Source organism: Pleurodeles waltl, chromosome 3_1 (genome assembly GCF_031143425.1).
Source record: "Pleurodeles waltl isolate 20211129_DDA chromosome 3_1, aPleWal1.hap1.20221129, whole genome shotgun sequence".
Lineage (NCBI taxonomy): Eukaryota > Metazoa > Chordata > Amphibia > Caudata > Salamandridae > Pleurodeles > Pleurodeles waltl.
In genome coordinates, this window is record NC_090440.1 from 60,127,526 (window position 1) to 60,146,283 (window position 18,758).

Consider the following 18,758-nt stretch of genomic DNA (forward strand, 5'->3'; position numbering starts at 1 on the left):
TGTGCATGCACATGTGTGTGTGAATAAATGAGTGTGAGTGAGTGTGTATGTGTGTGTATGTGTCCCGTTCACCCTCTCCCTCCTAAAATTACCAGCTGCCACTGCCTCACAGTATGTCAAGCAGGGATCAACAACAGGGTCCTGCCCAGGTCCAGTTGCTACTGGTCTGTTAGGCACTTCGGAAAAAATGTCTCTTGCAGCTTGTATGCCTGTAGCCACACAAGAGGTCAGTCAATTGACCCTTTCTTTCCCCTGGGTGTTAGTAATGGGGTTCCTGGTTGGCAGTCAGTTTGCACCCTGTCCAAGCAGGGACCCTCACTCTAGTCAGGGTAAGGGAGTTACACTCCTAAGACAACCACTGCTCACCCCCCTTGTAGCTTGGCACAAGCAGTCAGGCTTCTCTCAAAGGCAATGTGTAAAGTATTTGTAATAACGCAAACAGTAAAACAGTGAAAGCACTACAAAATGAACACCACACCAGTTTAGAAAAATTGGTCATATTTATCAAAATCAAACAAGACCAATATGACAAAAGTCCAATATACACAAGTCAAGATATGAATTTTCAAAGTAAAAAGAGTCTTACTCCATAGAAAACAATGGAAACAGTGATTCTACACAAAGTACCTGGTTAGCGTAAAAAATAAAGCTGCAAGGGCAAGTGTGCATCAGAAAAGTCAGTGATGCATCGATTCCTTTCTTGCAAGTGAGGCTGTGCGTAGTTTCTTCTCTGTTCGGGTAGGCGATGCGTCGTTTTTCTCCCCCACAAGTGAGCGAGGCGTCGATTTCTGGACAGGGCACCTTGGATCAGCACAGGTTCACAATGACTTTGACGCCCAGTGTCGATGCGTGAGAAATCCAGTCTCACGGTGTTAGAAAACCATGCTGGGGGGTTTGCATCATTATCAGCAGCCGCAAGCGGGTGTTGCGTCATTTCTCCAGCTGCAATGTGTTGATCTGCCTGCTGCGATGCAGGTGGAGCATCGATTCTATCCACGAAGTGGGTGGTGCGTCATTTTTCAGCCATGGTGCAGGTGGTGCATTGAAAGTTTCCCCGCACTGTAGTCTGTGCGTTCAGTTCAGTCCTTGTTCTGCTAACTTCACCTTTCAAGGGCCCAGGGACTTGGATGAGGCACTACTTAGCAGTGTAGGAGTCTCAGCAGAGAGTCCAGGTGCTGGCAGAGGAAGTCTTTGATGGCCCTGAGATGTCAAAACAGGTGGCAAGCTCAGTCCAAGTTCTTGCAGATTCTTCTCAAGCTGAAATGCACAACAACATCCAGTCTTTGTCCCCTTTCAAAGGCAGAAGCAGCAACTACAGGATAGCCCAACAAAGCACAGTCACAGGTAGGGGCAGCACTTCTCCTCAGCTCTTCAGCTCTTCTCCTTGGCAGAGGTTCCCCTTAAATCCAGAAGTGATCTAAAAATCAGCGTTTTGGGTCCAATACTTACACCCCTTTTTACCTTTGAAGTAGGCAAACTTAAAAGGAAAGTCTCTGTTGCTGACAGGATCCTGCCCAGGCCAGGCCCCAGACACACACCAGGGGGTTGGACACTGCATTGTGTGAAGGCAGACACAGCCTATTCAGATGTAAGTGACTCCTCCTCCCTCCACTCTAGCCCAGGTGGCTCATCAGGACATGCAGGCTCCATCCCAGCTCCCTTAGTGTCAGTGTCTAGAGGAGATTCACAAACAACCCAACTGTCAGTTTGACACAGACAGGGAATCCACAAACAGGCAGAGTCACAGAACAGTCTAAGCAAGAAAATGCCTACTATCTAAAAGTGGCACCTTTAAACTGACAATTTAAAAACCAACTTTACCAAAAAATGCTTTTTTTGATTGTGAGTTCAGAAACACCAAACTCCACATTTCTATCTGCTCCCAAAGCGAAACTGTACTTAAAAGATATTTAAAGGCAGCCCCTATGTTAACCTCTGAGAGAGATAGGCCTTGCAACAGTGAACACCGAATTTGGCAGTATTTCACTGTTAGGACATTGTGGCAGGGCACTGGAGTCTCGACCGCCGGGGACAGTCATTGAGTCGCCTTATGGGGAGTCACCGGAGTATCCTCCCCTACCTGCCCCCCTAGCGCGATGATGTCAGGAAGGATCTTGGCACATGGAGATTAGATGAGAGGTGTTGGGAACAGAGCAAGGGGAGGGAAGAGGAAGAGAAACAGGAAGACTATGGGGACTGGGAGAGGATCAAGACGGAGAAAGAAGACAGCTGGGAAGAAAGCGAGGGGGACGACGGAACAGAGACGGATTACAAGAAGGAGTTTCAGACTTAATCGGGAAGGGGGGAAGGAGCAGGGTGTGGAAAAGGAGTGTGAAATAGGCAACCCTGGTCCAGTATAGCGGCGCAAATGGCACAGATGGTGTATAGGAACAGCGGCAACTGAGTTGAGGTCCTGTTGTCGGTTGTATTGTTTGCTAGTCCCCTGGTGTTTTTATTTTGTTTGTTTTGATACCTCCCACGAGGGTAAAGCCACATGAAATAGAGAAACACTTCTGGGAAGCACAACTAAAATGAAAAAAATAATAATAAACAATTGATTAAGCAGAGTAAGGATAGACGCACATACTAAAAAACACTTCTAAAAATAAACGAGGTTCACTAAGAGCACGGGGGACAGAGTGTGAAGCACTAATAAAGTAAAAAGAAGGCAAAGCAAAGTCAAAAGAAGCAGAGAAAATAACATATATAAAACAAACCACTTACCTAATAAAGGCTTCTTATTTTTCTCCTTCTCTCTCTCTCTGACTTCTTGGGAGTATTCCGTGGTGCCACTGCAACTTCCATCATAAAAAAAACACTGGAGTCTTTCCTAGCAACAGACTTAATGAGTAACTTAGAATCTTATAAAAAATGAAAACAAGCATCAACTACTTTGCACCATAACCAGTGTAGAGTCCTGTTTGTAGTACGATCACAAGAACCTAAATCAATCCGCGTATTACCTACCTGTCACAAATGGTGTCAGAAGTGGGATAAGAGTACCCTTAGACAGGAAGATAACATGGAGGGCAAACCCACCCTGGCGGACATGATAGCACAATTGGCGGAAGGACAGAGACACCTCCAGCTGTTATGGGAGTAACAAGTGAAGAAAGCAAGGTCAGATAGAGACGCTCAAACAAACTGAGGGTGGACAGGGAGATTAACCAGGTCCAGTGTACAGCCTCCATAACTGTTTCCAACAATCAAAAAGGTAGACCGTTCCTATACAGAGAAAAAATAATAAGGCACAGGTGCTCAGGACACTTCTACATTTAGAAGCCCTCACACATCCACTGGATGTCATACTTCATCATAGGGCTAGCTCCTCGTCAGACTGGCACTGCAATGTCTGACGGGCCCCACAAGGGGGCTCTTTGCCAGAGATCTTGAAAAGTATGTGCTGTGATAGAACCCAGTGAGGATATAGTAAGTCTGATATAGAGAAAAGCAGGAAATGAAGTAGGATAAAATTGGCTTAAGAACCTCAACAAATATTCATTTTAATTGGGACTTTGGGGATCTTGGTCAAGATTAAAAACGCTATAGAGTGGAAAGGGGACAATGTACCACCACTCTAACAAACAAAAACAGCCAGCCGGGGCCACTCTCCCTCTAGCTATAATATCAGGTCACTATGTTTTGCGTCTAAAAAAAGTCCATCTGGATCAAGTTGCACTTCATCAGGACCGAAAAAATAAATTCCTAAGTTACAATGTTAGTCGTCCATAGAATATAAAGGACAAAAAGAAAACTTACATCACATGCTACAATAATGAAAACCTGAGTCGATGAAAAACCCTCCTAACTAGGAGATCAGGTTCCTTGGGAATGTGCAAACTACTGGCTTGATGTCACTCAATTTTTGTGAATCGTCTACCGCCTGGGATTTTGATTGTTGACTGTTGATTGTTTGAATGATTGTTCAGATAGAGATGCTCTCCAGAACGCTATAAAGAACCAGGCTACAATTATTGCTAGTAATCAATTGGTTCATGAAACAGCCCTCGAAAAACTTACTGAGACCATTGCCACTACTCAAGTTCACCCGATAGTTCCTAGCTCCATGTTACAAAAATATCAGGAAGGAGAGGAACCAGATTCTTTCTTCACGAACTTCGAGAAAGTAGCGGCTTCTGCTAATTGGCCCCAAGATCAGTGGGGACAATATATCGCCCCACTTTTAACCGGCACTTTGCAATCAGCATACCAAGCGGTTAACCCAGGTGGGATAACATCCTATAATGATATAAAGAAAGCAGTATTGGAAAGGGTTGGACTAGATAAAGAAAGCTATAGAATTCGATTCCGGCACACTAAATGGAGCCCTTCAGAGAATCCCCGTGCCCTATATTATAGGGTACAGGAAGAGGGTTGTAAATGGCTTAATCCTACCTAGTCCACCAAAGAGGATGTGTTCCAAGCTATATTGTTGGAACATTACTTGGACGCTCCACCTTCAGTCACACGTAATTGGATAAGACAGCATCCCAGTGTGGACAACTCCTCGGCCATTGAATTAGCCTGTGCCTATCAAAGAGCACCCGAATTCAGAGGCAACACGGTGAGGACCATACCATCGACCTCCAAGACTAACCCCCCTATTCCCTCTGGAAAACCTATGGTTGGGTTACCCACTGACAAAAACCCACCCCTCCTTTTTACTATTAAGGAACCCATGTCAACACCACAGTGTAACCATTATGCAAAATGGAAACAGATAGCCTGCAATTGTACACAAAAACTGAGTCCAGTTGAACCTATGGAAATAGGAATAGCTAAAGGGAGGGTCCTGTGGTTAGGTGACACAAGCCCTAGGTACACAACCAGTCTAACTGTTAATAGCCAAACCCTACAGGCTTTAGTAGATTCTGGCTGCAGTCAGAGTGTTGTAAATAGAAAATACATCCAACCAGAAGAATGGTTACCAGAGGAATTTGTGGTCATCACATGTGTACATGGAGACAGTAAAACATATCCTGTTGCAGAGATCACTATAAATTGGCGAGGAGAGGAAGAACGAATAAAAGTGGGGGAATTCCTGTACTGGTAGAGGATATTATTATAGGGACAGATTATTTCACCTTTCAGTAACTTTTAGATAGTTTGAAGAAGACAAACACAATAGAGTCTTGGTGGGAGGAGGCTCTCTTCTGCTGAGACGAGATTAAACAGACTAAGGGGCATATTTATACTCTGTTTGCACCGAATTAGTGTCATTTTTTTTTACTCTAATTCGGTGCAAAACTAACTCCATATTTATACTTTGGTGCTAGACCCCTCTAGCACCAAATTTATGGAGTTAAAGTCATTTTTTGAAAGTGGAGACCTACTTTGCCTTAATGAGATGCAAGGTAGGCGTTCCCGTGCAAAAAATGACTCTATGGCCTTAAAGCCATATTTAGGGGCATATTTATACTCTGCGGCATATTTATACTCTGTTTGCACCGAATTAGTGTCATTTTTTTTTACTCTAATTCGGTGCAAAACTAACTCCATATTTATACTTTGGTGCTAGACCCATCTAGCACCAAGGCCCTGATTTAAACTTTTTTTGCACTGCATTAACGTCATTTTATGATACAAAAGTGGCGCAAACTTACAAAATATTGGCCCTTATTTATACTTTTTGCTGCAAAACTGCACTAACTCAGTTTTGCACCAAAAAGTTTAGCACCGGCTTGCACCATTTCTGTGCACCAGCCGGGCACCATATTTATGGAATGGTGCAAGCCGGTGCAAAGGGTAGGCTAGAGTTTTTTAAAATGACTTTAGTCGGGTGGGGCTGGCAGTATGGAAGAAGAGGGTTTAGCACCAAAAAATGGCTTTAAGCAGGTTAGAGTAAAAAAAAATGACTCTAACCAGATTAGCGTCATTTTATGGTGCTAAACCTACCATGCCACATGACTCCTGCCTTAGAAAAGGCAGGAGTCATGCCCACCACCCCAGTGGCCAGCACAGAGGACAGGGTTCCCCTGGGCATGGCCATTGCACCCGGTGCCATGTATGGGGGTCCATTTCAGGGCCCCCTATGGCACTTTCAAAAATAAAATGCACTTACCTGTACTTACCTGGGATGGGGTCCCCCATCCTCGCAGTCCCTCTAGTGTGGGTGGGGGTGCCCCTAGGGCCTAGGGAGGGCACCTCTGGGCTTATTCCATGGTGTTTCACCATGGAAATAGGGCCACAGGTCCCCTAACACCTGCCCTGACCCAGGTCTTAAAAAATGGGGCAAAGCAAGCTTTGCCCCATTTTTTGACCCCTCCTCCCTCCCTTGCACCATTTTTACATGGGAGTATAAATATGGTGTTAAGGCCATAGAGTCATTTTTTTGCACGGGAACGCCTACCTTGCATCTCATTAAGGCAAGGTAGGTTTCCACTTCCAAAAAATGACTTTAACTCCATAAATTTGGTGCTAGATGGGTCTAGCACCAAAGTATAAATATGGAGTTAGTTTTGCACTGAATTAGAGTAAAAAGAAAATGACGCTAATTCAGTGCAAACAGTATAAATATGCCCCTTAGCGTCAAAAAATGATGTTAATCTGGTCAGAATCATTTATTTTTACTCAAAACTGCCTAACGTCATTTTTTTTTAAGCTAGCCTACCCTTTGCACCTGCTTGCACCATTCCATAAATATGGTGCCCAGCTGGTGCTAAAAAATGGTGCAAGCCGGTGCAAAACTTTTTGGGGCAAAACTGCCTTAGTGCAGTTTTGCACCAAAAAGTATAAATAAGGCCCTAAGAGTAAGGAACACTTGACAAAAGCCCAGCGTATCGACTAGAGACCAGCAGAACCAAGGGTAAACCAAAAACAAAAAGAATAAGGTACTATCCATCTCTGGAGAGTTCGGACTATGTCAAAGAGACAATCCCACCCTCAAACACACCTGGCATACGGCTCTCTCAGATCCTACATATCAGATGGGTCCCTATTTCCTGATCAAGAATGGGCTGTTATATAGGGGTCTCCAACAGCCAGGAAATGCAATAACTCAACTTGTAGTACCCAAGGGATACAGGGATCAGGTATTGCATTTGGGTCATGGACAGGTGGGGGGAGGACATTTTGGTCAGGATAAAACAGAAGAATATTTACTGAGACGATTTTACTGGCCAGAGTTGTATGGGGATATCCAGAGACATTGACAGAAATGTCCCAAGTGCCAGTTGATTAATCCCAACACCGAGCCAAAGGCTCCATTGCTCCTTCTGCCGATTATAGAAATACCATTTACCCGAGTAGGAATTAATTTGGTAGGTCCGCTTGTAACTATCTCCAAGGGACACCAATATTTGTTAGTTCAGATTGATTATGCCACCAGATACCCAAAAGCTATTCCCCTACCCAGCATGACGACCAAAAACAGCATAGACGATGATTGGGTTTTTTTCGAAGGAAATACTGAAAGATCAGGGAACCCCATTCATGTCATGATTAATGACAGAAGTATCTCAACCGTTAGGCGTCTAATAGATACAAACCTCTGTCTATCATCCCCAAACTGATGTCCTAGTGGAACGCTATAACAAAACTATCAAGAATCTGTTACGAAAGTCCATAAATGAAACCGGGAAAGATTGGGATAAGAAATGACCCTTAGTATTATACGCAATCTGAACACATGTTCAATCCTCCACCGGACCTAGTCCTTTTGAACTGTTATTTGGGAAATAGCTAAGAACTTTGTTAGATATGGCAGCAGAACAATGAGAAGAAACAGAGGAAGAATCCAGAGATATTCTCACATATACCCGGTAAGTAAAAGAGAATCTAAATTCTATTTAGGAAGATGTACATTCCCACCTAGAAGGGAGTCAAGTGAGTGAGCAGCATATGCAGTTCCCTTCGGACACCCACACAGCTAATGCAGGCAAAGCAAACATCTGTGCTAGTCCTGCACCTCGCTTCCCCACTGCTGTGAGCCTGCTGAGCATGGTCCGTGGTCTCTTGGCCTCTGCCTATGTGTTTTGGCCTGTTCTCTGCTCATCTGTGCTTGTTGTCTCTGTGCTGTTCTGTGCCCATCCATTCTGTTGCTGCTTGTCTCTGTGCCTCCTTGTGTGTTCCTGGCCTGGCCACCTGCTTCCTGCTGTTTTTTCACCCCTCTCACCTTGCGTGGCCCCCCTCTTAACCCAGCCCTACCCAGAACTTACTCAGTGTCAGTTGTTGCGTCACCCTATTGAGCATGTCCTGCACTTTCCTCCACCTGTTGCTGCAAGCCTGCTGAGCTCCTATTAAGCGTACCCCATGTCTTTTTGGCCTCTGCCCGTGTGTTTTAGTCTGTTCTGTGCTCATCTGTGCTTGCTGTCTCTGTGCAGTTCTGTGTCCATCCATTCTGTTGCAATTTGTCTCTGTTCCTACTTGCATGCCCCCACCACCCACTTCCTGCCGTTTCTTTGCTCCTGATCACCTTGCCCAACCACGCCCTCTTTCGCCCACCCTCCCTGGCCCTACTTACTGGTAGTCGCTGTGCGACTGTGCAGCGGGCACGTGCAGCGGATGCGCCAAAGGTGTGCCAAAGGCAAGCCTGCCTGTGTCTATCCACACCTGGACCGCGCCCAGTGGCAGAACCCTGGTTTCAGTCCAACCTACCACCAATACAGACCTTATGAGATCCAGAACCGAACACCCCCTATACAGACTACTGCATCAGTTTGCCTCGATCCCCTTCTCCTGCAACATAAGAACGCCCACAAGTCTGATCACTCTGTAAGCATGCTATAGAGATCTGGGGCACCATCACCACCCTCTCTCCTGACTCAATGTTCATCAGCCACCCTTGCCCTGGCTCACATCCCTCGCATCTGCCGTGGACACCTCGGAGAATGATCCTTCTCCTTCCCTCCCTGCCAACTTATTGCTCATCGTAGAAACCTAGCTCACCCCTGCATCCACCCCAGACATCACCACTGCGATACCCCTGGATACAAGATGATTCACCGCAACCGCACCAACAGATACAGCAGAGGCATCGCCATTATACACAAGGAATACCTCCACTGCGCAGCCTCGGAAGACACTGATCATGGAACACCTCAACTTTCTGGATGCCAACACCACCATAAGAGGAATCCTCACCTACAGGCCCCCTGGCCCCAACCCCAACTTCTGCAACATCATACTGGACATCATCGCCCTCTTGGCAGTTGACTCCAACTACTATATCTTCCTAAGGGACCTGAACTTCCACGTAGAAGACTCGAACGATGCCAACTCCACAGCACTTCTCGTATGCATGAACATCATCGGCCTCACTCAACTGGTCACTGCCCCCGCCCACAGCAAAGGACACACACTGGATCCCATCTTCTTTACCTGCAACAGAGCCAAATTCTCCAACACCACAGACATAACATGGACCGACCACAACATCGTACACTTCACCATCGACCTACTTCATGACATCTCAATAGGACCTCCGACCCTCCCCCACTGCAACTGAACTAGAGTCACTGAAACCTCCTGGATCATTGCCCCTCAAGAAACACAGACAACCTTGAACTCGGCATACAGAACCTCTCCAACTGGCTAACATCTGCCACTGACACTGTAGCCCCCCTGAAAAGCACCATCAGCAACAAACCCACGATGTGAGCCACATGGTTCACCCCAGAACTATGGACTCTCGAACAACATTTCAGGAAACTAGAGAGATGCTGGTGCACCCACAAGCGCCTCCCCAACCTCGACTCCTTCAGGTCCATCCTCAAGACATACCACCGCTGACTCAGGGATACCATGAAAGAATCACTCACCACCTGCATCCAAGCCAGCACCCACCATGCCAGAGAATTATCCAAAATCGTAAGGGAAGTTTCCTGCCCCTCTGCCACAATGAACAAAGTCGACCCCTCTCAAGCCCTCTGTGACAAGCTATCGGGCTACTTCCACCACAAAATAATCGACATCTATCGCAACTTCGATACCCAACCCACCGAACCCACTTCACCCTCCTCTGGATTTTCGAATGGAAGCAGAGGACACCATCACCACGATGACCTCCATCCACTCTGGTTCCCCTACCGGCCACACCTATACAACCTAGGAAAAGAAGAGATTGGAGCAGCCCTCATGGATATCCTGAACACCTTCATCACCACAGCCACTGTCCCCAATGCCTGGAAAACTCTGAGGTCAAGCCGCTACTGAAAAAAACATCAGCTGACCCCAACAAGCTAGAACATTATCGACCAATCTCGCTCCTCCCATTCCCTGCCAAAGTACTGGAAAAAGCCATATACCTCCAGCTCACACACTACCTCGAACACAACAACCTCCTCGACCTGTTCCAAATTGGTTTCTGGCCCAATCACAGCACCAAGACCACCCAGATCACAGCTACTGATGATGTAAGATGCCTCCTCGACCTCGGGGTAACAGCGGGCCTTATCCCCCTCGAATTATCAGCTGCCTTCAACACTGTCTCCCACTACACCCTAGTCACCAGACTCCACACAATTAACATCCAAGACAAGGAGCTCAACTGGATCTCCTCCTTCCTCACCGGCTGAACACAGACCCCCCTCCCACCTTTTGTCTCCACCCCCATGGAAATCATCTGCAGCATAGCCCAGGGCTCCTCCCACCCTCTGCAACACCTACATGACGCTGCTAGCCGACATAGGCCATACCCGCAGACTCAACATCATCTCATGAGCCAACGATACCCAGCTCATCCTCTACCACTCAGGTGATGCCACCTCCACTCGAACCACCTTCCAAAACACCAATGACAGATATCGCTGCCTGGATGAGGTCCAACTGTCTCAAACTAAACTTAGACAAGCCAAAGATCCTCATCTTTGGAAACAAGCCTCCCCCCGGGATAATTTTTGGTGGCCCGCCACCCTCAGTGAGCCACCCACTCCCATGAGCCATGCATGCAACCTCAGGATCATCCTAAACACCCTTCTAACCATGAAGCAACAGATCAATGCGGCACCCTCTCCCTGCTTCAACACCATTTGCAAGCTCTGCAAGATTTTCTGATGTATTCCCATTTCCACCAGGAAGACAGTCACCCAGGCCCTCATCTCCATCTGCCTCGACTACGGCAGCACACTTTATTTCAGAACCACCAAACAGCTCCAAAACTGCCTACAGATAATCCAGAATGCCACAGCAAGACTTGTCCTCAACCTCGCAGAAAGACCAGCATCATCCCCTACCTCATGGCCCTCCACTGGCTCCCCATACAGCAACGATGCCTCTTCAAACTCCTCACACATGCCTACAAGGCAATCAACAACATTGCACCCACCGCCTCACGTTCCACCAGCAGACAGAGATCTCAATCAGCCACACTCGCCCTGGCTCGGATCCCCTGCATCTGCCATGAATTCCTGGGAGAACGCTCCTTCTCCTACCTCGGAGACAAGTTCTAGAACAACCTCCCCATCAACCTTCACATGTCGTCCTTACGCAAGGACTACAGGAAACAGCTCAAGACCTGGCTCTTCAACCGCCACCTCCCCCAGCCCAGCAAAGCCAGGAAAAGCCCGCAGCACCAAATCAGCACCTGGTGACCCCCACCGGGGGACAGGTTTGCACTCTACAAGCATATCCTGATTGACTGATTGCCTACAGTGTATTATCCTGACATCTTAAGAGCATTTGTCTGCACCCATGTACACTCATGTACACGTGGTGATCTCAGGTAGACAGAAACTAACGTGCTGAAACCATAAAATGAAACACACTATGTGAAAATGCTGTGTGATGTGGGTCTGTGTATACTGAAGTAGTGTGTTGGGGTTTTTGTACAAAACCACAATGTTACAATGCTGACGAGAAGCAACATTAGTCATACTGTGCTAACACATCCTCCTTAAGGGACTGGGCAGACCTATCAACCCTTCATCATTTAAATTACGGTGGTTTACGATTGTTGCAGCCCAATACCTATATATGTTAGCAGTATCAGTAAAAAGTTGGTAGCACATATATCATATACATGGATCAATGTGAATATGTGTAACAAATTACATCAGCCACTCTTCATAATGATGATGATTCTCAACCAAGTCAACTTATCAACAATCACATGTACTTCCATTACAACTCTTATGACTGTTTACTTGGATTCCTTTAACCTCAAGACCTACTTTCTTGTTTTCCTCTCCAGACATGTTGATGAAGGCCATAATTGGTTCTTTTTACAGTTTGAGGTAGAGCTGAGGTGGGGAACTACCACAAGTCGCCATGCTTTAGTGTTTATGCTTAGAAACTAGCTTAACTATGTAGAGTTTCAAAGATTAGAATCTGTTTCTAACGTTCTCAACAAAATGTGGATATATTGATTCAATAATGATTTTTGGCCATTATCTCCTACAACATGCATGTGTTTCTTTGTTTTTGGAGAGATATTCAACATGAAATTGCACACTAGATAGTCATGGTCTCTTACTGCTCTTTGGCCAGGACCTCCTCCCCAGGATCCATATACTTTTTTTTTTTTTGTTTCTCATCTGGATCTATGATTCAAATGTTTGACAGGTTTTTACTTCTGATGACTGAGTGATATCTTTGAATGGCAGTGGAGTCTGCTTGTCTTGTCTCAAGGTGCTTTCTCCCCACATAATGAATGCCTGCACACTCACACACAATGAGGAGTTGGTGGTGTGCTTTGGGGTGTCCTAAGGTCCTTTTGAGTTTTGCTCTAGCTGCTACTGTTCTCTAGGGATTTATCTCCACACTCCTTGAACTTCCAGTTCCTGAAAATGGTCACTTGCTGATATATTTTGTTTGTGGTATTCATCGGGTGAGGTATTTAGAGGCATTTTATACTTTGTTTGCACCAGATTTGTGTCAATTTTTTTATGCAAATTCGGTGCAAACTTAACTCCATATTTATATTTTGGTGCTAGACATGTCTAGCTCTGAAATATTGGATTTAAAGTCATTTTTTGCCTGCGGAAAACTACCTTGCATCAATGAGTCTAAGACCCTAACGCCTTATTTATCCTCCCGTGCAAAAATCACGCACGGGGAGAGGAGGCCCTTAAATAATTGGCACTAAGCCTGCTTAGCGCCATTATTTAACGCCTGGGTATGGGCAGGCATAAGAGGACCTATGGGCCTTTTTCCATGGTCTCTGACACAGGTGCCCTTCCCTGTCCCCAGGGACACCCACACCTATCCACATCCACACCTGGAGGACACCTAAGAATGGGGGACCCATCCCAGGTAAGTATTTTTAATTATTTTCCAAAGAGCCATAGGGGGGCCGAACTTGGGCCCCCCTACATGGCACGGTGTCCAATGGCCATGCCCAGGGGACACAAGTCCCCTGGGCATGGCCATTGTGCTGGGGGGTATGACTCCTGTCTTAGCTGAGACAGGAGCCATGTCCATGGGGTTTTAATGCTAACAAATGGCGCTAGTCTGGGCAGAGGCTTTTTTTTTTTGCCTCTGCCCATACTAGCCTCATCCTCTGACACTAAACCCCCTGTCCCCCCTATACCTCCTCCACTCAGCTAGCGTCCTTTTCTATGAGGCTAGCCAGATCTTGCCGCCAGCTAGCGTCATACCATAAACAAGACACCCGGCCGGCATCTTGGTATGGCGCTAGCCGGTGGTAAACATTTTGACGCTGAACTGTGTTAGCGCAGTTCAGTGTCAAAAAGTATAAATCAGGGCCTTAGTATGTGAGCGAAATAATAAATTTGGGGCCCGATGCACAAAACAATTTTGTGGTCACAAAAGGCGAATTTTGCCTTTTGTGACAGCAACATGGCCTTTTCCAATGTACCATCCCTATTTTGCGAGCTAGCATGCAAATATTGACTTGCAAAATAGGTGTTGCGACTCACAATTAGGAAGGGAAGTTCCAAGGGCGTCCCTTCCTAATTGCGAGTCGCAATGGCATGTATGATTGGTGACCACAATTGTGGTTGCAAAATATTTGCAGTTACCACCAATTTATATTGATGGTAACCCATTTGCAAAAATGAAGGGGTCCCCACGGGGCCCCTTCCCCTTTGTGAATGGAAGCAAAAATATTTTTTCAGAGCAGGTTGTGGTCCCACTGACCACTGCCTGCTCTGAAAAAGTAAAAGAAAACTTTTCATTTTTCTGTTTGAAATGCATCCCATTTTCCTTTAAGGAAAACAGGCTGCATTTAAAAAAAACTGCTTTATTTAAAAAAACTGTCACAGGCATTGTGGTCTTCTGTCCTGTGAGTGCGGCCATTCCCAATAGCCTACCTCATGAATTTTGATGAGGTAGGTCATTTGCGACCCCATTGGGATTCACAAACAGAGTGGTTGACAATGTTGTGCATTCCCGATTGCGACTCACAAAAAATGCAAATTGCGAGTTGCAATCTGGAATGGTTGTACATCGGGCCCTTGGTATTTACCACATGTGCTAAATAGCACACATTCGGTATTTAACGCGTTATATAACAGTTCTGTGGTGCAAGGTAAAAACTCACATTCAGTGTTATTTAACACGTGTTGTTTACCGAACCTGTGGTATCAGTACGTACCCTATGTGCAAGTTTTGTGGTATTTACCACCATACACGTAATCAAGGCCTTATTGTGCAGGCTGATAGGGTCCTGACTGTAGGTGTGCTGACAACCATCACATATGGTGAGCTTGTTTGCAAGACACCAAAAAAACAGACATATAAGAAAACACAGAGGTGGTCATTACGACCCTGGCGGATTACTTCCGCCAGGGCCGCGGGACGCGGTGGCACCGCCGACAGGCCGGCGGTGCCCCGCGGGGCATTCTGACCGCTGCGGCTTAGCCGCGGTCAGAGAAGGGAAACCGGCGGTCTCCCGCCGGTTTCCCGCTGCCCCCAAGGAATCCTCCAAGCCGGCGCAGCTTGCTACGCCGGCTTGGGGATTCCGACTCCCCCTCCCGCCATCCAGTTCCTGGCGGTTCTCCCGCCGGGAACCGGATGGCGGGAGGGGGAGTCGCGGGGCCCCTGGGGGCCCCTGCAGTGCCCATGCCAACCGCAAGGGCACTGCAGGGGCCCCCGTAAGAGGGCCCCAAAATGTATTTCACTGTCTGCCTTGCAGACAGTGAAATACGCGACGGGTGCAGTAGCACCCGTCGCACTTTCCCACTCCGCCGGCTCGATTACGAGCCGGCTTCATGGTGGGAAGGTCGTTTTCCCCTGGGCTGGCGGGCGGCCTTTCGGCGGCCGCCCGCCAGCCCAGGGGAAAAGTCAAAATACCCGCCGCGGTCTTGCGACCGCGGTACGGTATTTTGACGGCGGGACTTTGGCGGGCGGCCTCCGCCGCCCGCCAAGGTCCGAATGAGGGCCAGAGTGACAGTTTGGGGTTTCACATGTGTCGTCGCTACAGAATAACCCCCAATGTAGGCTGGTGTATGAAGTCTTGTCATTTACTGTATCAGAGTAACTGTGAACAGAGATGATGAGTTATCTTCTAGCACGTTTCTCAGCCATTACTGATCAATAAAGAAGTAACAATATACGTTTGTGTCAACAACAGGGCAGTGCGCGCTCTACGGGCGACTAGAATGCAAAAACCCAGCACTCTCAAGACAGCGTAATTTATGCATTGTGCTGATATGTTGTTGTTTAACCTTTTGCATTGCAGAGTTCAATCCTGAAGACTTATTTTTAAGGTGCTTATAAATACTGTTCATTTGCAATGTATTGCTGCAGGCTTTCAGAGTGTGTCAGGGTGTGGTCCCTTTCCAGGGCCTTCTAGAAGCTTTCCCTGCAGCATGGCTGGGTGTGGTTGTGGGCTGGGCCAAGACTCTATAAAAGGGAGCCTGCCTAGCTCCACGTGCTCACTATTTAGAGGTCCCGGTACAGAGCAGCAGCAACTTCCTGAGCTCCTGTTCCAGTGGCCTACTTTGATCTTCCAGGCCTCTGCCCTTCATACTACATTGGTGATCCTTAAGCAGGGCGGTAAGACGGAGGTTGGGCTGGACCCCCAACCCCGTTATCGAGTACGCTCAAATTCTTGGGCCTTATTCTTACATGACAAACAATTTACTCTTGCGCGTGTGAATGTGCGCTTGGACGTTTCATGGCATTTGCATGTTGTTACCTGAATTGGCAAGACGCGCAATTCTTTCCTCGTGTTTAATTCATGTTATTCATTGTGCGCTACCATTCCTTGGCAGTTACATGGTGGCCTTCGAATCTGCAAGACGCGCGATTCACTTTCTAGTGATTGAACCCTTGATATTCATTGTGCGCTACCATTCCTTGGTAGTTACATGGTGGCCTTCGAATCGGCAAGAGGCGCGATTCACTTTCTAGTGATTTAACCCTTGATATTCATTGTGCGCTACCATTCCTTGGCAGTTACATGGTGGCATTCGAATTGGCAAGACGCGCGATTCTTTCCTCGTGTTTAATTCATGTTATTCATTGTGCACTACAATTCCTTGGCAGTTACATGGTGGCCTTCGAATCGGCAAGACGCGCGATTCGCTTTCTAGTGATTTAACCCTTGATATTCATTGTGCGCTACCATTCCTTGGCAGTTACATGGTGGCATTTGAATCGGCATGACACGGGATTCTTTCCTTGTGTTTAATTCATGTTATTCATTGTGCGCTACCATTCCTTGGCAGTTACATGGTGGCATTCGAATCTACAAGACGCGCGATTCGCTTTCTAGTGATTTAACCCTTGATATTCTTTGTGCGCTACCATTCCTTGGCAGTTACATGGTGGCATTTGAATCGGCATGACGTGCGATTCTTTCCTCGTGTTTAATCCATGTTATTCATTGTGCGCTACCATTCCTTGGCAGTTACATGGTGGCATTCGAATCGGCAAGATGCGCGATTCCTTCCTCGTGCTTAATTCATGTTATTCATTGTACGCTACCTTCCTAAGGCATTTACTTGGTAGTACTTGAGTTGACAAGTCGCATGATTTATTCCTTGAATCTACTTTGTGTTATTCATGGTGCACAATCCTTCTATGGTGTTTACTACCTATGTGAAAATCTGCAATGTGCGCAATTCATGTTCCAACATTTTGAGAGAACAAAAAAAAGGTCAGAGTTCTAGACAAAATGTTGTGTGTTCCTGACATGTATTCTTAAAAAAGATTCATATGATGGTTCAGAAATTATTCAGATTGTTTCCTGATTCTCATGCAAAAGAAAGTACTTGAATTTCAAAGTTTCATTTAACCTCTCTTGATTCCCTCACAGGTATTCAGTCATCTTGAAGCCTAGTCATTTTAAGTCTATTCTTAGGTTGTTCACGTTTTCAGAATGAGGATGCTTAGAGTCATAGCCTAGTACTGATTTCATGAGATGTAATTTTGATGTTGTGTGTTTTAACCTTTTGCTTCCTACAGGTCTCCTTCCCAGCTGTTCCCTTCCTAATCCCCTTTTCCCCACTTGGACTCTCTTAGACTCTGTGACAAATCTAATCAGAGTATTGGAGCTGTCTTGTGGTGGAAGTGTTGGGAACGTGCACAGACCCCGAAGATCTGGTGACTCTGACAGAATAGTGAGCCCACAAATTATTATCCTCCTGGTTTGTGTATGTTCTCAGCATGGCCACACTGGACGAGCTAGTCAAGGCTATCACCCAGCTCCAGGCAGAGGTGGTATCATCAAAAGATTTGGCAACTAGCCTAGCTGAGAGAGTGAGTCAGTTACAGGATAAGGTAGAGAAGAAGGAACAAAGTCCCACAGGTGTGTCTTGGCCAGGTACTTCTTCTCATACTTCTGGAGGTAATCTGACAAACATTTCCCTCAATGTTCCTTCAGCCATTCCTTTAGCTCCCCCAGAACGTTTCTCTGGTGACCTCTTGAAAGCGCAATCTTTCCTGGTTCAAGTGGAACCACACTTCACCTGCAGACCACATACTTTCCCCGATGCCCAGTCCAAAGTAGCTTTCTTGTTATCATATCTGTCTGGAGATGCAGCTACCTGGGCTACTCCTCTTGTGCGTAAAGATAGCCCTCTGCTGTACAACTGGAGACATTTTGTTTGTGAGTTTCAGCGAGTTTTTGATCGTAGGACTGTAACACTGTCAGCAGATCATGAATTATTAGACTTACGCCAAGCGAATCAGGACTTAGGTGGTCATTACAACCCTGGCGGATGGTGTTAAAGCGGCAGTAAGACCGCCAACAGGCCGGCGGTAAAAAAATTGGAATTACGACCGTGGCAGAAACCGCCAACAAAGACAGCCACTTTAACACTCCGACCTCCACAGCGGTACAAACAAACACTGCGGCGGTCATCGCCAACAGACAGGCGGAGGACAATGTACTGCCCACAGTATCACAACCTACCAATCCGCCACCTTTTCCGGGGCAGATTCACCGTGGACAAAAACACGGTGGAAACAGGGCTTCGAAGGGAAAACGCTCACCTCTACACAACCCACGAGGAATCCGGACGCCATGGAACCAGAGCTGCAGATCCTGTCAGCCCTTATCTTCTTGCTCCTCTAACAGGAGCACGAACGCCGGCGGCGAAGACCACGGTGACTACTGCACCTACAACACAGGGGAGGGGGGAGGGAAAAAACATGGACACACACACGCAACACCCCCAACCCCACCCTCACCCACCACAACACACACACTAATACAGCGTGATACATTACAGTTACAACCCCCAACCACCCCGGAAGAATGCAAAGACCAAAGAAAATGAGTGAAACCATTGTAATATATTAAAATCCAGTACGCAAAAATATACATATATACACCATAAACAAAATATACACCAAGAATAGTAGTCCAGGTAGTGCTCCATTGAAGTCCGTGGAACACTGGACCCACACGGTAT